Source organism: Myripristis murdjan, chromosome 20, assembly GCF_902150065.1.
Source record: "Myripristis murdjan chromosome 20, fMyrMur1.1, whole genome shotgun sequence".
NCBI classification, from domain to species: Eukaryota; Metazoa; Chordata; class Actinopteri; order Holocentriformes; family Holocentridae; genus Myripristis; species Myripristis murdjan.
This window is the reverse complement of record NC_043999.1, coordinates 26,392,515-26,415,382: the sequence shown is the minus strand read 5'-3', so window position 1 is coordinate 26,415,382 and position 22,868 is coordinate 26,392,515. Positions and strand designations below refer to the sequence as shown.

General features: G+C 40.4%; 1 protein-coding gene across 1 annotated transcript in view; it reads right to left on the bottom strand.

Annotated features, from left to right (window-relative positions):
• hecw1a (HECT, C2 and WW domain containing E3 ubiquitin protein ligase 1a) overlaps window positions 1-15,364 on the bottom strand; it is a 115,693-nt gene extending 100,329 nt beyond the window's left edge. The window contains exon 1 of the mRNA XM_030079257.1: window positions 15,188-15,364. The gene's annotated coding sequence lies outside the window, so the exon portion shown is untranslated. The remainder of the gene's footprint in view (window positions 1-15,187) is intronic.
• Between the last annotated feature and the right edge of the window lie 7,504 nt (window positions 15,365-22,868).

Below are 22,868 nucleotides of genomic sequence, written 5' to 3'. Positions count from 1 at the left end.
TACCAACAGCAACAACAACAACAGACAAGAACACAGAAGCTCAGACAAATTACACTTGCGCATAATACTAGTTTGGACAAAAGGCCTAAAAATGCATCATACTAGATATACACAAATGTATACCTTTAACAAGCTGGTGAATAAGAAGAGTAAATAGAAGGGAATATACATAATCATCTCCTCATTTACAACTGCAAACAAAACAAAACAAAGGCAAGATAGATTAAAACAAAGAGTAAAAATAAAGAATACAAAAAAGACACCCTTTGTATCAAGATAGGCAGCATCATTCCTGTTAAGTTACCCCAGAGTTAATGTTTGCTAGATTAGGGCCAATGTACAGTAAGTATGGATCCTAGACCTTGATCTCAGACTCCCAAACTCTCTTATTAATAATTTATTAATACAAACTTACTATATATATATATATATATATATATATATATATATATACACACACACACACATATACATATATACACACACACACACACACACACACACACACACACATATATATATATATATATATATATATATATATATATAACCTTTCTATCAGGAAGTCTAACAATAAGACAATTTGGGTCTGCATAAAACTCTTAGAGGAAACAAACTAGTGCTCCTTTTACGATGAAGGTTGGGTGAAATTTATAATCGATTTATAATTCTCAAATGAATTCATCAGGCTCTCTTACACAGATTTTTTTTTTCATTCTTATATTTCACACCAGTCCTTGTCTGCAATTCCCACCCCAAGCTCTCCTTCCCATGTTGGTTGGTGGCCAGGGTATTTACAGATGCAGATCTAAGCATGTAATGAAGAAAGCTAACCAATCCTCTTATGAGACCAAGTGACAATGCTCTCTCAGTCCAAGAGGTTTCCTTGTTCCACTGTTAATATTGTGCGATGAGGTATGAGGTCCCTCACCTGCAAGAACATGAAGAAACTGTGGTGTGTCACATCATATTTTTGCTGTAACTGCTTGAAAGACATCACAGTGGAGCCATCAAACAAATCTCTTAATGCTGTTAAACCACAATCCATCCAAAAACTGAATCCAGGATCATTATGACCCGGAGGAAAATCAGGGTTCCCTTGAATTGAAATAAAGGGCGACATAAGGGGTGATTTTACTAAATTTTAAGCCCTCAAGGTGTTTATAACAATCGTATTTCTTTTGTCCACATGAATTGAAAGAATAGCAGGGACCATCTGAAGTTGATACAATGGCCATGGTACTACATCCATTTACAAAAAATCCTACCCAGGCAAGAAAGGGACAAGGAAGCTCCTCAATGAAGGGCGCTTTTTGTAGTGTCCAGAAGAGGAGTGAAATTTGTATTGTACATCTGTTCAAGTGAGGAGGTTATGTGTATACCTAAATATACAAAACCAGAGAGGGACGAAAGAAATGAGAATGGGTCAGGGGCAGGCAGGGGGAAAGTTTAAAGAGAACACAGTGGCACAGCTTCAGATTTTGAGAAATTAATCTTGTAGCCTGAGAAAGAACTAAACTTATATGGTGTCGATAATGCAGGAAACAGAAAGTTTGGTTTGGTCAAAAATAAAAGCACATCATCTGCTTACAAAGTTGATGCTCCCTTTTGCCAACAAAGACTCCAAAGATTATGGGTAACTAACGTATAGCCTGGGCAAGTGGTTCTATGGCCACAGCAAAAAGCAGCAGATTTAGTCTTGCCGGCATAGAGAAATTTTTGATCTTAAGCCATTTGTAAGAACAGCTGCCTAACTGTCATTATAAAGAATCCTAACTCAGTTAATAAAAGTAACACCCAGGCCAAAAATTTTCATGGAACGGAGAAGGTATGGCCGCTCGCCATGGTCAAATACTTTCTCAGCATCCAACAAGGGCACCACCTGGCCTTATCTCATTCATGCATGTACTGAATAATAGGAAGTAAGACTGAACAATTTGGGGAAAAAATCTAATTAGATTTTTTTTTTTAACAATATTGTGATTGCCATTTAAAGAGTGAGTATATTTCTAAGTTCTTTATCTTCTGTATTATTTAACAAACACTAGCAATGAATCATTCTATAGTCTGACCGACACAATTTTAGATAGATTAAAACATAAACTCTTCTTTCCTGTAGGCCAGGCCTATATGTTATAATGAAATTAGATAATGCATAAACTGATATGAATGAGTTATTTTTATTTAACTATTTCAATCACAGTAGTATATTGCAGGGTTTCCGCTACATGTAATTGATCGTGACGCACCGCCACGGCAACATAAAAGCCGCCACGCCTTCGGAATGATTTTTTTTTTTTCCAGATGTTAAAACATTTTAAAGTATATTGTATAAATGGATATATATACACATGTAGCCTATATTTGTGCACATATACTTACTATAATCAGAGTTTGAAATAAAAACGGAATTTGACATAATTTGAATGAAATGCTGTTTTTGTGTGGAATATGAACATATGCCTGGGGAAAATTACTTGGAGAGAAGCAAATCTGGGTGGCACAACCCCTCCAGTCATTTCACCTGCACCTGCACCACCGAGGAAAAAAATTATCACAACTGCACCGGTAACAAAGCGAAGAGTTTCCACTCCACTCTATTTTCACTGGCTAACAGCAGCACACTGGCTTAGCTTGTCTATTCAGAGAAGACGTGTCACTTCGGCTTATTTTTTCAATCTATGTTATCACATGCATACTACTGCTCATTCATTGGCAGTTGAATTGTTAGGTCTGTTTGATAAGCAATTTACATTTTTAAAATAATAATAATAATTTAACATATTGTTAAATTTAAAAAAAAAGCCAATACATGTTCAAATTAAAATAATCAAATTAAAATCATGTCAGTGCAGCAACTGTTGCCTCTTAATTTAAAAAATAAATAAATATATATAAAAAAAAATAAAAAGAGCTAATGTTTTTTTCTTCTTTCATCAGAGGAGTTGAAAGCCAATATTTTCTTGTGGATGTTGTCTTCATGGATAGATGCAACTACTCAACAGTTTCCCAAGCCATACTAGCCTCCCTCCACATCAACAATCGGGATCTGAATGATGCCTGGGCAGTGGTCACAGATAATGCTGCCTACTGCCTGAAAGCATACAGGGAGGTTCTGAAAGGAATGGTGCCAAACGGTGTCCATGTTACCTGCCTCTGCCATATCATCAATCTGGTGGGTGAGACCTGGCAGCATTACAAATACTTTTCTGATGCTACCTCACTTGTCACATGGATGAGATCTGTCTTCTTCAAGAAGCCTGCAAGAAAGCGAAGATGGGTGGCTTTCCTCATCAACAAGGAGTCTGTGCAGGCCAAGGTTCCTCCTGGCAGCGTGTATCAGGTGGAATAGCTGGTTTGAGGCTGTCAAGTATCATGCAGAGCATGTTCAGCTGTACGGACAGTTCTTGTTGTCAGAGGGGTCAACAGGCATGGCAGTCACAAACATCCTCAGCCAGTTGGAAACAGAGGAGAAGGTGGAGACCCTGACTCTCAAGCTATCATTCATCTCAGAGGCCTGCTCAAAACTGATGACAGCCCTGACCATCCTGGAAGGAACCCACAGACCTACAGCACTGTGTGCATACAATGTCATGGAGGATCTGGGTTCCTACCTAGTTAATGGAACAGCAAAAACATGTGGTTATGGGCTCAAGACAGATGAGCTACTGAGAAAAATGGGGGTTCGAGAGAAGAAGAATGTGCTGGACAATTTTCATGATGCCTTTCATTTGGCTTTCACAAAGTTCTCGAAGCACTGGGACACACATCCAGCAAGAGATGTGTACAGGATGGCCAGGATGTTTGACCCCAGACAGGCTCCAGCAATGGAAAAGCAGATTGAAGCCTACTCAACACTGAAGCCCATGGCTAACCCATCAGCTGAGCTAAGTGAGCAGTGGATGGCCTATCAGCACTGTGTTTCCAAGGACCCCCTACCTACTGATATGGAACTTGCTAACTACTGGAGAGGACTGAGCAGAATGGTCATTAAACATTACAACATGACTCGAGACATTGCACATGTGGAAGGAGGAAGGGATTAGGGGAGGGGGAGGTGTCCCAGCACAGAGGAGAGGCGTATGCAGCCACTACGGCGCTCCACACCCACAACCTGCACTGTAACGGGAGGGAGAGGGGGTGGGGGGGCCAACGAGGCGTGAGTTCCATGAGATGCGTGTATGTGTGACCTTGTGTATGTGTGTACGTAAGTCCAGGACCATTGTTGTTGAGTGTTGACCATTGTACGCACAGGCTATTAAATTCACATTAACTTACCTATGACGATGTTTAGGACGCTGCAGTCTCTTGCATCAGTGGTCTCATCCACAACTATGGAGTACTTCTTACCACAGATTTTTTGTTGTACACAGGAGATATGCTGGTCAAACACTCAGGGCGGGTGAACTTGGCAAAGGCTGCTAATTCTCAGGTAGAGCTCCTCCCTGTCTGCAGTGCTTCTTAAGAAACGGCGTAGTTTTGTCATCTTTTCCAAGGCGATGTCAGCCTCAACACACATAGCCACAAAATCCTCAACAAACTCTTTTCTTGAGTCCGATGACTTGAAAGTAGCAGAGGTAATGCACGTCTGCAGAGACGTGGTAGCCTTTCTATTGTTATTGTACTTCTCCTTGTTTTTCACATGGCTTTTAGACAACAGTTGGTCATCGCATGTATTCTTACGCCTCCAGTCAACAGAATGTTGGCAGAATTTGCAAAATAACAATTCACCTGACACATAAAAATCACCCGGGAACTGCTTGGCTCTGTACTGAGGGGTTAGCTCCAGTTTCTTAATTTTTTTGCCGATGAAGCCTGGGATTTCGACAGCCGCTTTGCCATGCTTTTACTGTTTTTAAGGGGGAAGGGCAGGTGAAACAACTGGAGGGGTTGTGCCACCCAGATTTGCTTCCCTCCATGTAATTTTCCCCAGACATACATTCCTAATCCACACAAAAACAGCATTTCATTCAAATTATTTCAAATTCCGCGATATTCCGCAGTAAAAATAGATTCCATTTTATTTTGCTAATTCCGCGATTCCGTCTGCGATTCCGTGATCGCGAAAATTATAGGGCCCTAGTTATAGCCTGAGTAATTTCCCCATGCTGTCTTGAATAACGTTCATATGGAGCTATGCTTTCAAACATTTCAGTCAGAGATCCCTGTCGGGTGGTAATTGGCTTATGTGATACACTGGGGGTTGGAATTTTAGCCATGCAGCTATTGCACATGGCTTTGTAGTGTTTTTTAAGTGCTGATACAGATTAGTGGTGTTGCCCCGAGTGTTAGCAACAATAGCAAGGGTTGTTCTGCACATTACCTGATGCTGTAAAGCATCTTCTTTTTCTAAGCAAAAATAGCTCCACACAGCCGATTTACTGCTCCTCCTTGACAATAAAGGTCGTAGAGTCAGATTCCGTTAAGCTTGAGGCCATTGTACAAGTCAGAGTGCAACATGCCAAATTGTTGTTTCCTCCTTTAGCCGACCACTCTACTCTCAATTATATGTCACGTGAATAGAGTATAATTTGCGATTAGAAAATCCTGTTTTATCATATCGTGATATTATCACAAATGCAATTAATCATTCCTCACACTGTGAGAAGAGTTCCGGCCCTTAATAAATCTGATTTAATCCATACTAATAATAGGGGTGTAAAACCATTCAAGACATAGTCCCAACATTTTAGAAAGTGACTTTAAATCAGAGTTTAATAACGCAACTGGTCAGTAAAAGACACAATTGTCAGGACAAATCCCTTTTTTTAGGATCAGGGTGATATTAGCCTCTCTTAATGACTGGTGACGTATACAGCAGAATAATTCAGCTAAATAAGGTTCAATAAATATGTTTTGAAATTTCTTGTAAAAGTCACAGTCGCATACATCCGCGCCTCTAGATTTACCAGGGGATTAAGGACTTCTTCCTTTGCTCTTCTGTAATGATGGGGAGATCAATGCTGGAGAAAGTGTTGCATAAATATAGTAGCACATTGTCCATGAACAATTAAGCTGTAATTTGATTTTAAACATATAATCATTTTAATTTTAAATATAGTTTTCTTGTCATTTTTACTATTTTTTTTTAATGTTCCAGTAATTTTTTGATAATTTTGCTAATTGCCTTTTACCCATGTTTTTCAGAAAAATCAAGTGAATTTACTCAGGTTTCATTTAACCCTAACTTTACTTTTACATAACTAAATTGAACGATTAGCTTAGGTTTAAACTAAAGATGAGGGTGACAATGGAACTGGTCACAGTTTTCAACACTGCCAGGAGAAACCAAATCCTTGTAAGGGACACTGCAGAAGCAGCTGACTTTCAACATCTGCTTCTACATAGACCTGATTCCATCCATAGTGTACACTGTATGCTCTAAAACAACCTTCATCATTCCTTTGAGGCAGAGTAATGAGAGGAGGACATGGGTTAACTGTAGCCAGTTAGTTCCTCTTCACTATTATTGTGTCCTATTTATTATGGGCCCTGGTGCGTAGTGGACAAAAAAAGGTTCCTTCCTCATCTAAATGTAGGCCTATGCAGGGAGCTTTTAAACTGATTTCTATATGGGTCAGCTTCTTTCATTGAGTGTGCAAAGGGCTTGTTAGCTAGACACACAGCCTCATGCTTGCCATGTCTGCAGCATCCTTCAGCAGAGAATTCACAAGAGTCCAAAAAATGAACAACATAATTCTTTTCAAATTATTTTGCTGTAGTAAGTTGGTGGTCTGAAACCTCAGTATGTAGTCACTGAATTGATGAATACAATAGATGAATACATACAAGAGCCTGACTTTATCTACAATTAATGTGCTCACTTTTGGGGTTGTACACCTGGGGGATATGGACAAAATCATAAATCATGATGCCTACGACCAAATACCTCAACAACAGAGCCTGACAAAGGACCTGCTTCAGCATCGGGTGCAGCTTTACTCCCAGCGGTGAATTTTGCCTGACAAGAGGGAAAGCACAGCTTTGGCTCTTGACAAGCCAACCTCCTGGTCTGCTGTGGTGAGGTAGAGAAAATGACTCTCCCCGCCCCTTTTACATCCCATTGTAGAAGAGGATGCTCTTTCAAACAGTTTTGTATCACTGGGAGAGTTTGAACACATTCAGTACTGGTGGCAACACATCGCCTCTCTGGGGTTTTTGGATGCAGACTTGGTGAAGAACGTCCTCATACAAAGGCGTACTTTTGATTATTTATCCTATTAATTTTTTTTCTCCATGAAAAATAAATCAATATCAAATTTTAAATATACTGAATATTGGCACAATGCCAACAATCAGTATCTTCAATCCAAAAATACCAGTTTCAGCATCAGAATGTGCAACCTGTATTTACAGTAGGCCTGTATAATATTGTGGTGGGCTACCACCAACAGGTCTATGTGTAGGAAATACTGCAGTGTGAGCTGTTAGCAGCCCACGCTCTTTACTAAACATTGTGTCACACTGCATTCCATCTGCTACTGGCCAAAAATATCACATTCATCATCATTTGAAGAGATTTCATTCTAAAACAACATGGATGTGCGTACCACACTGTTGATATTAATTCAGATTGGATAGTGTTGCCAACTTTCTTCCAAAAAACACAAGCTAACCCTAACCCTAAAATGACTAGAAGTCACCAGTTGATGTCACATGCTAATTTTCATGTTTGCTAATCTGCATATAGTTTACTGCAGACCTCCACTCTTAACAATTGGAGGGTCTATGCAGTGCAGGGAACAGACTCATCACAACTCTTCAGATTAGACATACAAGAGGCACAAATTAATATTTGCTGTACATTTTTGTTGCCAAATGATATCGGTGTAAATACATGTATTATGATTGCTCCGAATGGTTTTAGAAATTAGCTTAATTTGTTGCTAGTTCTGTTTGAGAAATAGTCACCAACGCAGTTTGTAACGGCTAAATTATGGATTATTTACTTATCCTTCCCTACAGCAAGAACAGTCAATCCAGTGGAATCCAATGCCAACTAGGAGCAATATACAAGTCTCTGGACTGCAGTCCATCTTTCTCTAGTTTCAGTTAGAACAATTACTTATCCTGTAATATCTTCTGAGGTAAAAAAAAAAAAAAAAAAAAAAGTGGAATAAATTCAACATATAATAATTAATTTCTAGTCTGTAAAAACAGCATGCAGTGAATCATTAAAATCTTGGACTGCTATTTGACTGGGTTCTGCTTGGACAACATTCAGCAGATTCTTGGAGTTCTGTCTCCTCGAATCATTTATTTGATTATTTATTCATCTGAAACACTATGAACCTACTTCAAAGAGCTGTATTTAGCCCTCTTCAATCACCAATACTGCAACATGAGTAAGACAAGCATGGGCCAGCAGGAAAAACCACAGAGCTTGGATGGAGCAGAATGGTCATTGCTCTGTTTTCTATGGTCATTTGGCTGGCACAGAATACAATGGTGCCTATACTGACTACAGATGATGCCAGATGATCTGTAAATAGGGCCTAGGTCCAAAATAGCAAACTTGTCCTTTAAGTGATATCCACTGACGTTTCTTCTTTGCCTTCTATCCATATCACTATGTGCGCAACTCAGTCTCAATACTGCCCTCCCCAATTCTGTAGGGACAATTAGTGGGGGCAATGGTGTGTGCATATGCATGTGTGCATGTGTGTGTGTGTGTGTGTGTGTGTGTGTGTACCTGAGGCCTCAACAATTCCATAAGATGGAGTTCACCCCCCTCAAATAAACTAGTCTATGATTTTATTGTTGTGAGATACTGTGATCTTACCTGGCAGTGGATCCATCTCTCTACATCATCATGTTTCTTACTGTTACTTTCTTCATCTCTCATAGTCATCACAAATGTTGCTCATTTTATTGCTTGGTCCTAGCATCTACTGCAAGGTTTCCAAGTTTCTTCTATTTTTTTCTAGCATGGTTTTCTTGGGAGTTATGTCTTGGCTTCATGGCAGATCTAGCATCAGTTAGGCTCAGGTTGAAAAGTTAACTAAGTGTTTTTTCCTGGATACTGTTTTGTGCCATGTGCTTTGTTTTGTTTCTTTGTGTTTCATTTTGCTGCAAAATGTATTTTGATTTGCAGGTAATTTTTGATTGGTCACAGCTAGGTAGTGTCACGGGGCAAGGTGGAGGACCCAAAAGCAGGAGCCGCAGGCAAACAAATGCTCAAAAACAAAATTTAATAAATAAACTAAGGCAGGCACAGAACAACACAGAACAGAATAACACAATGAACCAACAAGGAACAGGACTCAAGACAGGACTTAAATACACAAGAACTAATGATCAAACAAGACACACCTGGGGAAGGGGCTGGAGCACAAGACAGGAGAACACAGAGGATAGGCTGAGGTAAAACACTGGGAGGGAACAGAACAATCAAGGATGATTAACAGACACAGGACAGGTGTGGCACAGGGAGGAGAAAACAAGGCACAGGTGAAATCACTGAAAGGAACTAGGCAAAAGAAACTCAGGAAACAGAACCAAACAAAACACAAGAAACACAAAACCATGACAGAAGCACAAATGAAACAGAACCAAACAAAACACAAGCAACCCAAAACCATGACAGGTAGTCTCGTTCTTTGCAAAATCCTTTGAGACACTTTTGTGATGAAGAGCTACACAAATAAACTTATATTTGACCACATCGACGGCAATATCAGATTTATAAGAATTGTAGACAAATTAAATTCAATCAAAAACATTAAAGAAATATCTGAGTGAAAAAACACATTAACACTGTCTAAAAAAGGATTGGTTACTTATATTGCATTTCTGGGGACATTTTGTTGTTTTAGGGTGTAATTTGGTTTTTCAAAGGCAGTGTAAACCGAGAGCAGCTGCAGCTGCAATGGAGCTTAATGGGAGAAAGAAGTGTGTTTTCCCTTTTCTTCTCTTTTCTTCCTCTATGATGGTTTTCTCCCTGCATGCTTGTTTAACATTGCTGCAAATCTCTGAACCTACAAAGAAGCCTTCACTCTTTTATTTTTAGAGGTTGACATTGAATCCTGACAGCTAACGTTTCTGTTTTAGATACTTTTTTCCACCCCTATTAAACACAAAAATACAACATCAAACAAAGCAGCACCAGAAAGTAATATGAATCACCAATTCCAGGCTGTTTTTTTTTTCTTAAAAAAGCTCATATTCAGTGATTGTGTGTTCAGGTTAGGCGACTAAATGCCAAACAAACACTAGCAAAATACTGATCAGTATTAGCCAAAAGTAACTATGGAGTCAGTCACATAATGGTAAAGGCTAGCTCCACTCTAGCAAGTACTACAAAATGTACTGTAGTAAGGGTGTCATGAGAACCAATACTTCAGTACCAACTTGATGCCAATAATCCAAAAATACGATACCCATTTTTCCATGGCACCGGAAGTACCATAGGTAATAGGTGTATTTATTTAGATTTTGTATTTATTTAAATTTAGCCTTCAGCGGGCCGTAACATATTCTTCCAGAACTGAAGGGGGCAGTATACATACGATTTACACTTACACAAGATGAAGCGGCAGCTCCACCTCGGTTCCTCCAAAAGAAACAAGTGAGAGTCGTGTGTGGAAGAATTTGTGTTTGAGGCGGATGCTCAGGCAATAATAAGAAATTTGCAAAACAAAGTATGCAAATGGTGCCACTGAGGTTTACCATTAAATAGGTGTTTCTTTTTCTAATTATGTAGAATAATACTTATTATTTCCATATTTCTCTCATGTCTCTGCATGATTCTGCAATTGAAATTCTGTGCCATCTGAAAAGTTGTAACTTAAGCACAGTTGACTTATTGTTTGTTTTAAATCCCTTAAGGCTTAAATTTTTGAATGTTCAACAGATTTTAATAAAGGAGTGTATGTTGAAGTAAATGGGAATTTTTCTTTTTCTTTTTCTTTTAACATGGCATCGAAACAGGTTCCAAGAATCGTGGAAATTCACTGGTATTGGTATCGACTACTTAATTTCTGGTATCGTGACAACCAACCAACCAACCAACCAAATTGAACACTAATGTGCTTTATTTATCTCACTGAACCAGGCTCAGCTCACCCTCAGGTGGAAATAAAGCCACATGCAAGGACAACTGTCCAAAGTTGTGCAATTTAAAGATTTAGGGATGTGTTTTAAAAATATGTAAAGTTTAAATAACTATATACATAAATTATAATAAACCCTGCATTTACAAACAATCCACAGCGTGGTCTGTAGGCTAGTTACTGACTGTGTCTATCCATTAAATTGTGTGTAGATACACACAGTGGTCTGCCCATAAAGTGGTCAGTGGTCTACTCGGGTTAACACTTGGTCTGGCCAGTGGTTTGGTCCTGCCACAGGCAAACTGATGATGTCTAATGGACTGGCTCTGCCCTGTGCACTCACAGCGGCAGGCTAAAAACATCTAAGCAGAGATATACTCTTACTAGCCTGCTAGCCTATGGCTCATATTTCCTGCATTCTCACTAGCCTGGGTCTGAATGAAGATGACAGCAACATTCCATCGCAGGTCATTTAAGTCAAATCTGTCAACTACTTTTCTTGACAAAACATTTTTCCAAGCCTCACTTTGGTTCATACAGACTGTAGACCTATAGTTTAGAGTTCCAGGGATGTCAATGTAAGGTAAATGGAGCCAGTTTAATAGGCCCACTGTCTGGTAGAAATCATGCTGCTAAAAAAATCCCTAAAATATGAATGCAAGTTCACACAGACGTCAGCTTCCACAAATTCTCATGCTTGTTAAATTACTCTGATTGGACATATTTGTTGTGTGTTTTGTCACCAGTCGAAACATCTGCTAAGAGACCTAATGTTACATTACATTTCTGTGAAAATAATAGGCAGAACTGTCCACATCAATGTGGCGAAACATTGAGCGTAATAAAAGTGTCGAAAAGAGGAAGGCATCTGATAATATGTTTGGCAACTGATAACTGACTAACTGCACTAACTTCCATAGCCCTGTCTTGTTTAAACTTTAGTCTGTTTAAAAAGACAAAATTTTATAAGTACTATTGCATTGTGAAATCTTCATTCATTTCATTGATTTTCATTTTGTGTGGAAAAGGTGTTTTGTCAAATGTCCAAGTGTCTGGTAAATTTTTCCACCAGCAGACACAGTGGCAGCTTCAACAAAAAGTTCTTTTCATACGCTGTAGCTCTTTTTTTACTGATATTCTTATACAATGAAAACCATGCCAACTTATCTTCCATAGAAACACAGGTACTAGAGCAGATGGCCCAGTGTTTTTAATCTATTTGCCTGTGAGCAAGTGCTAGAATTAAACTATTTTTACAACACTATGGAAATATTCTAATGTCAGTACCCTGATATCAAGTGAATAGTCCATGGCTCAGTCCGTCAGAAGTCAGTGCCATCTCTTAATCCATAAACTGATATCCATCTCCTGCATGTGCTATCTATAATCATGCTGCTTTGCGCATTGTACCATACAGGGAGATTCCATTTTTATGCTTCTCGGAAAGTGTCTGCAGCCCAGCGCTGGCCAATATAAATCAACAGAATGCACCCCTAATACAATCTGTACGCGTACTAACTGATCAATGTTTCCAGCAGCTTCTACAAGTGTGTACTGATTTATATGCCTGCTGACAACTTGCTCATGACTCAGCTTTCAATAAATGCAGTACACAAACAATGGCTTAATTCTGTGTTTGAAGACTCCCACAGATGTCAAAGAAATATACCAACTATTTAGAATAATATTCCACTGGTCATCTTACCTCATAAAGGGTTAGTTCATACATTTTGAAAAATGTGATATTATTTCACTTCCCCCCAGCTGTTCTGTAGGACAGTGGTGCTGCTATCTTCCTCTCATTGTTACTGGATACTAGCTGGATGCTTCAAATGCTAATTGTTAGCCTCCTGCCATTGAGCTGGACTTCCCCCCAGTTATCCATGCTAACACTTAAGCATACACTATGCTAAGTGATATAGGTCTGCACTGCATCAGTCACTGAAGCCAATAACCTTCCAGGGCCACATGGATAATTTTAGTGTCTATGTTCTCATCACATAAAAGCTAACGTGACCAGTGGGACTAACTCACCAGAACTCGCTTTCTGCTTAAATGCCCTGTGTTTCACATGACGCTCCATTTTGCTGAATATCACAGGTAAACAAATGCATCAGTTGGGAATTAGCCTACTACATGTTTCTGTTTTGTCATCTTTCAGACTCTGCAATGAATACAGAGAGAGAGAGAGAGAGAGAGAGAGAGAGAGAGAGAGAGAGAGAGAGAGAGAGAGAGAAAGAGAGAGGGGTAGCGACAGAGACAGCGTTGTCCACTGGGCCCATGTCTTGTTGAACACGGCCAGGGTGGAAATACAAATATCACACAGCTTTAACATTTGTACAAGGCCAGGCTCACTCTAAGAAACATTCCAGTTCCCTCTCAATGACAGTCAATTTATTCTCAGTGGAATTGCCAGCATTTTAAATGCCCAATCTTGACTGACAAGGCTCATACAAAGGCAGCTCCACCACAAAAAAGCAAATCATCAATCTGGAGAATTTGGATGCAGGGACAGACAGAATAACAAGCAAGAGCTCTAAATCTGTTCATGTTTTGGTACCGTATTTCTTCTAAAAACTAAAAAAAGAAAAAAGAAAAAAATGGATGAGTGAAAATTTCTAGTTTCAGATCCTGGTGCTGGTATGTTACTGAGATGAATAGAATGGAATAGAACACAATCATTTTAGCTGTGATTGCAGACTTACTCTGACCATCAGAAATGGTCTCGTACTGCAGTCTACTGTATTCTAAGTGTTCTAATATTCCTCATAGCCTAGCTGACCTTAGTGGGCCTGTGAGACAACCCCCGCAGGTCTCCATACACTCCTATGGTATCACAAGCTCACAAATTAGACTACCTTTACCCAGGCAAAAATTCGAAAACTGCATTTGATTACAATATCATCCCTAACTGGCACCACTGCTGAATATGAAATTCTTGATAATAACAATAATAACAATAATAATAATAATAATAATAATATGTAAAATAAAAGTGATGTGTGTATATATATTTTTTCATTCATTCATTCATTCATTCATATATATATATATATATATATATATATATATATTTTTTTTTTTTTTTTTTTTTTATTTATTTATTTTTTTTAATTGGGGTTTGCTAGCCTTACAATAATCAGGAAAAGGCAGAAATACCACTACATTACCATTTACTATCTATATAGTGATGTGTATTTTTTACTAAAAAAAAAAAAAAAAAGAAAAAGAAAAAAGAAAGAAAGAAAAAAGAAAAAGAAAGAAAAAAGAAAAGAAAGAAAGAAAAAAGATTTTTTTTTTGTTTTTGTACTGGAGGCTGTTCTTATCTGGACAACTGGACTGGAAGTCATAGTTTACCAAATTTCTTTTCACTGTTACATCACTCATTGGCATGGCACCAAACATGGCAGAAAACAAAGGAAAACAATTAACATTTTCACAAACGTGATAAAATATGATGTAGTGTATGTTGGTTGGGACTGGGGTGAAGGAGATTTTGAAGCTGGGAATCCCCTTACAAAGAGGAGATAACATCCTGCACATCCCAACCCATCAGCAACACTCGACCGTGAAGCTGCAGAGCCGATACGTCCACAACACCGATACGTTCTGCTGTGTGGAGAAACAGCCGAGCCAAACTCCACTCAGGAAACACGGCAGTTTTAATGTGGCCTTGATTATCGGCGGACATACATCTCACAGAAAATGACACACGGTATCTTCTCAGTTGCAAGGAGCCACTATTCAGTTCGGCATACATACAATACAGTAGTTATTCGGACAACATTTGAATTTTTTATTTGATTCACCTGCTGCTCCCACAATCTTCCACCAGAAAAAAAAACACCGCGGTGGGCTGCGGCGAAAGTGTGAATCACTTGTGAAAGTTGAGATTTGATTGAAATTAAGTGTTGGTTGGTTGAATGTATCCATGCCGCATTGAAGAGGGGATCCCAGTCATTCAGATGCGGTCTCAAGTAATTTTCCTCCGGTCAGGTATCTTTGCCCACAAGCAAACCCACATTTAACTACCAGTTTTTTAATGGAGTGCGGCCTAACGGGGCTCCAGAGCCCTGGGCCGCCGCTTGAGACTGTTATCACCCATCACCAAAACAGCAACAATGAAGGCGACCTACCTGGGATAAAATAACCTGCCGGTGAATCATTCTCCAAAGGTAACGATTATATCCTGAAGTGGCAGACGGTTGCTAATTTCCATCGAGCTCCATTGTGACAAAACAGGAAAGAAGAAACACAAACAAACGCTGTTGTGTCCCGGGAAAACGGCCGATGGGGCACGCGAGGGAGAGCCGTATTCGCATCCTCTCGCTCCTGTCGGTGGACCAGTGTCAAGTTAGCTAAATTCAACATGAGACTTCCGGTGATACACCTAAAAATAAAACCCCTCATGCCAAACACGTTTGAACGATTTCTGTCGATCTACAAAGGTAGCAACGACACATAAAGAAAATAGCCTACATTTTTAGTCAATGTATGATGACATGCACGTCAGTGAGAATACGCCTCCACTGAATTGAGTTGTACTTGCCATCCAGTCAAAACGCAAAGTGTATTATATTCTGAAGGCAAAATTATCTTGTTTCCGGAGCAATTCTTGCTAGTGCTGTCTAACTTGACGTAGCTGGGTACCAAAGGTTTATAACCAATCAGGAAACGCGCATTTCTGCTCGCGTGCACTGCCTCTCGCCCCTTCCCCCACCTACACACACACACACACACAGATACAATCATCATCATCATCATCATCATCATCGCTCCCTCCTTTCCTGCATCATCCTCAAGAGCTACGCTGATGTAAAGAGGCAGAGCGTGTCCTGTTACTCATGCTCATGCCCATGCTGCATTCACTTTATGGGGAACATGGAGGATAGGAGCTTCCTGCTATCATGCTATAGGCTACAAGAAAATACTACTGACCTCAGATCGTAAATACTGCTAAATGATTTCAGCTCTCAGGTGGTACACTGGTAGAAAATAGTTTTCACCTATGTTTCCTAATGGTACTACCATAATACTACTGTGAAATACTGCTAACTGGGGGGTAGGAGGGGGGTTCCCTCTATTCCCAGAGCAGACCCCAATACTGCCACAAGCAGAATTATAAACTCCCAGACCACAGAGAATTTTTCTGAAATATACTAGCTCCCATGCACTTGATGTGGCCTCCCCACTGGAGGAGCTAGTCAGCAGTTTCAGTCATTTCTGTGCCAACTCCTTGGATACCCTTGCTCCTTTTAAGACCAAATGATCTCTCTGCACATAATACTAGTTTTGGGGCTATCAATAAGAAATGTATAGGCGCACAGGAAGAAAAATTCATATCTTATTTTAGGAAATCATTACAGCTCTACGTGCCCATTTAAAAACATTCCTCCTTCAAACCTGAGCAAATTCATTCATTTATAGCATAAAAAAATACACAATACATAAAAAATGTGATGCTAAAAATACCAGAAAACTATGTTTATTATATATTAAACATTACTATATTATGTATTAAAAATTTAATGACAAGAAAATTACCATGAATAAATAAATAATACAATAAAATACACACCTACAAAAAATATTAATGTAATGTGACATAATGTTACTGGTAAAGTGCCAGTTAGTCCCTTGAAATACATTTTACCGTTATATCTAATAAGATTTTAGCTGTTACCACCAGTTTGCCAAACTATGCCCTGACATTTAAAGTGGGTTATATTTGCACTAAAAAAAAACAAAGGATACAAGGATTTGGAAGTTTATTGGTCATTAGACAACAGGTTGTATAATGAAATTAAAATGTGGTTCCCTCTTGACTGATTAATTGATTGTATAAAAAAAAACATACTAAGATGTGAAAGGCAACAATAGACCAAAAGGAAAAAGAAAAAGTAGTCTACAAGTCAACTGACAGCTTTCTTGGATCATTTACAGCATGTTTTAATCTGGGTTTTATGTGCATCGAGAATGTTTCCTTTTGGTGGTAAAGGGGTGGCATTTAGCTCTGGCAGGGTGGCTTATGGGGTGGTGGGTAGACTAGGCAACCTTAATGTGCATTACTTTAATTTACTTTGACTGGAGTTGCAATAATAATAATAATAATAATAATAATAATAATAATAATTACCAACATCTCCTCACAATAAATCCCCTCAATGAAAGAGATGGCCTCCTCAAAGAAGCCTCGTACAGAGCGACCACAGCACAATGAGTACAAACTAGACCAAGAGCTGCTGCTATAGTATTAGCAATCAGTAATATAATCACTAACAAATACATCTACGCATATAACTATCGACAGATACACAGTCTGGACAAAAGTATTGGGCCACAGCTCTTAATCACTGAATTCAAGTGTTTCATTCAGTCCAACTTGCCACAGGTGTATAAAATCCAGCAGCTAGCCATGCAGTCTGCCTTTACAAACATTTATGAAAGAATGGTTAAAGAGCTCACTGAGTTCCAGTGTGGTGTTGTAATAGTACTGTAATAGGATGCCACCGCTGCAACAAGTCAGTTGGTGAAATTTCTTCCCTCCTAGATATTCCACCATCAGCTGGAAGTGGGATTATTGCAAAGTGGAAGCGTTTAGGAACCACAGCAGCTAAGCCACCAGTTGGGCAGCACCACGTAAAGTTACAGAGCGGGTCGCCAAGTGCTGAGGCTCATAGTGCGTAAAAGTGGCCAAAGCTCTGCTGACTGTGTGTCAAGAGCTTCATGGCATGTGTTTCCATGGCCCAGCAGCCACACACAAGCCTTACGTCACCAAGCACAATGCCAAGTGTCGGATGGAGCGGTGTAAAGTGACTAACCTCACAAATTTTCTTCTGTATAAACGGGCAAAAATTCCCACAGACACACTCCAAAATCTTGTAGAAAGCCTTCCCAGAAGAGTGGAAGCTGTTCTAACTGCAAAGGGAGACCAACTCCCTATTAATGTCTTTGGATTTTGAATGGGATGTCAGAAAAGCTCCTGTAGATGGAATGTGTAGGTGGACCAATTCTTTTGTCCATATAGTGTGTGTGTGTGTGTGTGTGTGTCTGTAGATAGATAGATAGATAGATAGATAGAGATAGGACTACATAGACACAGATAAATTAGCCTGACGTTTGTGACACTGATATATTAAGTTTACAGCAGTATCAATGGTGTGGCTGTCCTTTTGTAAAACAATTTTCATTTTTCCTTTGTTTGGCAGTGTAGGTAAGTGTTTAATCTGGCCCTGAAATTAGCAGAATGGACAACTACAGGAATGTCTGAGGCCACTTCCAAGGTGGGCATAGAGTGCTAAAACTGACCTAGGTGGTGGTTAAGAAGATATACATATGTTAAGATGAATGAAATCTGGAAACATTTAGGAAAAACATTTTTTCCTCCTCTGCAGCCAGTCAGCAACATGAACCCTCAATGCTAGTGGAATTCCTCTGAAACTGACATCATTTTACAACAAGGAAAGGATTTCACATGAGCTTATAATTCTGTCTTCATTATAAATATTGAGCTGTGGAACAATGACAGTAATAGTCCAGTTACTGACAAATACTTGGAATCAAATGCACTGATCATTTTATAGCATTTAGCCCCACTGACCGCCATATATACTCAACTCTGTTTAGCAAGTGTTCAGTACTGCCCCCAATGGACAAAAGACTGTACTGCACTCTTTTTTCCATTCTAACAGAAGTCAATGGCCTTGACTGGACTTTATCTGTCTATAGGCTTTGAATGAACTGAGACATTGTAAATACAGCAGGAGTGTACTGCTCCAAAATGAATAAAGTAGATACAGATACATCCTTCAAAACAATTGTTTATCTTTGTGTCCCTGCTCAAAATCTTATTGTTTGGTCCAGTCTGTACCTTTTCATTCATTTTGGAACTCGTGTTCTTGGAAAAAGGGAAGGTTTTCACAGAGCAAATTTGGTGGATGATTATTCACTCATATAGACCAGCACCACTATATGGGTAAGAGTCTGAACCATCATTTTTACCAGTTACTTCAGGGACTATGCCATGCTGTCAGGTTTGGGTGCTTTGTCCAAAAAAGTGCAAAAAGAGAGATACACAGATACAGAGAGCAACAAATTAGGAATGCTTGAGGATCTGACAATCCTCAGTCTCTTATGAGCATTGCTGCCATAGTTTGTGATTACCTTTGGCAGTCGACCTGTGGCCTTGTGCCTCCGACCGAGCCACAGCCATGCTGATATACAATATACACTATTCATCAAATAAGGGTAATAAGACACAACAGGCTATAACTTGCCTGCTTAATACATTTTTGGCTTCTGCCAACACACATAGTTCCTGTCAGAAATCAACCAGCTGAAGTGAACAAAGACAGTTTCCTGACCACAACAAGCTTGCGTGGAGGTTTCCACTGCAGTAGCCACACATAGTACTTTCTTGCCCTGAAAACTGCATATAAAGCAGCGCTTCCTGACCTTCATCTTAACTATAGCCATAAAACCAAATCCTCAGCTTGTAAGGCAGCGCTGCCATTCAACAGCAGAATGAATCTCCTATAGAAGTTAGCAAAGCCCAGAAAGCGCTGGAGTTTCTTGCAGTCAGTAGGTGCGGGCCAGTCAGCAACTGCTTTGAGCTTGGCAGGGTCCATCTTCAGCTGTCCCTGAAAAATGATATAGCTAAGAAAGGAGACAGTGGTGGTGTGAAACTCACACTTTTCAGCTTTCACATACAGTTTGTTCTCAAGCAACGGCGGCAGCACCTGATGCACATGGACCTGATGTTTCTGCAGAGAGTGGGAGAAGATCAGGATATCATCCAGGTACACAAACACAAACCGGTTGATCATGTCTCTGAGAACATCATTAACCAGAGCCTGAAAGACTGCTGGGGCATTGGTGAGTCCAAAAGGCATTACAAGATACTCAAAATGTCCCAGTGGTGTGTTGAATGCTGCCTTCAACTTATCCCCCTTCTTAATGCGGACATGGTGGTAAGCTTTGCGTAAATCCAGTTTTGAAAAGATGGCAGCTTGTTGCAGAGGGACAAAAGCAGAATCAATAAAAGGCAGAGGATATTTGTTCTTGATAGTGATATTGTTTAACTCCCTGTAGTCAATATATGGTCTGAGACCACCATCCTTTTTCCCTGTAAAGAAAAATCCTGCACCCACCGGAGAAGAAGAAGGCCGAATGAGTCCTGCCGCCAGGGAGTCTTGAATGTACTCTTCCATAGCCTGGTGTTCTGGTTGGGAGACGTTGTAAAGTCTACTAGTAGGAAGCGGAGCTCCAGCTAACAGAACCATAACAGGACCATATGGACTGGACCCATATGGTCCAGTGCATATGGGGATTGTGAATCTTAAGCCAGGGAAAGCCCAGAACCAATTGTACATGAGGACAGTCAATAATATAAAAACTAATTACCTCTTGATGGTTTCCAGACAGATGGAGAGGCACTGGAACAATATTACGGTCCACCTTGGCTAGTGGCATCCCTGTGAGGGCTGTAGTTTTCTGCAGGACATCAAGGGCCTCAGTCTCAATGCCCAGCTGCTGACACACCACACGGTCAATAAAACTTTCATCAGCCCCAGAATCGATGAGAGCAGAAAGGGGAAAAGACTGACCTTTCAGCACCAGGGTGGCCTCCAACAGTGGACGATTAGGAGGAGAACTGCCAACTGCATGGCTCGCCAGTATTTCTCCGACGACTGGCGAGCCTGCCCTTTTGCTGGATGGACAGGATAGGAAGCAATAAAGTTGCCACTTTGGCCACAATACAGGCAGGACTGAGACTTGAGCCTACGGGTTTTTTCCTCTGCGGATAGGTGTATACGATCCACCTGCATAGGCTCCGGCTCAGTACTCACAGGCATTTCACGGCGGGGCTCATGCTGACTGGGGGAAGCAGAGCGGCGTGCAGCAGATGGAAGAGAGGAAGCTGAGTCCAAACACCAAAGTAAAACTTGATCCGCTACTCTGATGGCTAGCTTGATTGCCTCATCCAAAGATGTTAAATCCCCCCTAAGAGCAATCTCTCTACCAATCTCCTTGTTTAAACCACTCTGAAAATCTGGAATGAGGGTGCTGTTGTTCCAGCCAGACTCCACTGCCAAACTCCTGAACTGGTTGACATATTCATAGACAGAGAGCCTTCCCTGGATTCTTAGACGCTGGCCGGCTTGCTGATCCCGATTGGGAAAATCATAAATTTCTTTTAATTCTGCTGAGAAGGCGGCAAAAGACAGGGCTAAAGGTGAGCCCTCCTCAAAGAGGGCGTTGTACAAATTCAATGGAGGGCCCTCAAGTAAATTTACCACGTAAGCTACTGTACTTTTGCTGCTTCACTGGCATAACAAACTGGCTGAGCACTTAATGCTAACTGGCACTGAGTTAGAAATTGTTGGCGGAGAGGCGGAGGCCGGAGCTGAAGCTAAATGCTTATTGAGGGTAGCAAGAGCTGAACTAAAATTCTGCAGCTCATCTGATAGATGCTTAAGGGTCTTGTCATGACGGCCTAAAAGCTAGCCTTGCTGAGCAACAGCTTGTCTCAAAGCTTCATTCCCTGCAGAGTCCATTCTTGGCCAGACTGTACTGTAACGGGTTAGGAATGGTGGACTCAAAAGGCAGCGAATGAGAAGAATGAGAAGTGAGGCAGCTGTTAATCAGTTCAAAGAATGTTTAATACTACTTGGGTACAGGATGATGAGTCCGGGATGAGGGATTGACTGATTGCAGAATGACGGGTCTCCAGGTGAGGGATGGATGGAGGGCTTGGCTGGCTGAACCGCGTGGGTGGCAGACTGGTCGTAGGACTGGTGCTGGAGGCCAGGGAAGAGCTGGATCCGTGGCAGAAAAATAGAGTTACTCTCAATGCAAAATATTAAAACAGACAGACAAAAGAACTGGCTTGAATGCGACTGACAGTGGTTACTGAGTCAACAATCTGGCGAGGTCTGGTTGTTAGAGGCAGCCTCTTGTAGTGCAGAGATGATTAGTTGATGGCAGACAGCTGAACAGGCTGGAGACCCAACCCCTGCACACCAGGCCCCAATCCTGCAATCAAGCACACCCACAAACACACAGAAAGACAAGCTATGGGGCATGACAATACCAAGTCGATGCCAGAAATTCTTTGAATCAGGCCTATTCAACTAGTGGCCCTGGGCTGGATATGGCCCTTTTTATTTTGTCTATGGCCAACCAGACACTACGTGCAAATCAGGTACATATCTCTGAACCACAGATCAGGGCCTGAAATTCATTTAAAAAAAAAAAAAAAAAAAAGGGGGGGTTACCTGGCACCACCATTAGCGCCTCTGCTCGTCCTTTCTTCTGTTTTTTTTTTTTTTCGGAGCGGTTTCCCCTTCAGAGGCCTGTACCATAAAGCTGGATTTGGGCTTAGCGAGCTAACTTCAGGCTTAACCCTGGCTTTTCTGTACCATAAAGGTGGCTTACTTTTTATCGGGCTACGTTGCCGTGGTAACATACGCTGAACACCTAACCTGCTCTGGAGCAGGTTAAGTTCAGGATAAGAGCTCAGCAGGTAGAAAAGCCCCACCTACTGACCAATCAGTTCTCTTGGAAAATGGCCTGCCCGTTGGCTGAGAACCCAGTGGATCTAGGTGCACAACTTGTCAGTGTTAATTTCGTCGGCTATTTTTCAATTTAGTTTAGTTTAGTCTGAGTCTTGTGTCAAATGCCCTTATTAGTTTTAGTCATATTTAGTCAACTTGTATTCTTTTTTGTGTAGTCACATTTTAGTCGACGAACAGTCTTGGCATTTTAGTCTAGTTTTAGTCAACTAAATTACAAAGTATTTTAGTCTAGTTTTAGTCA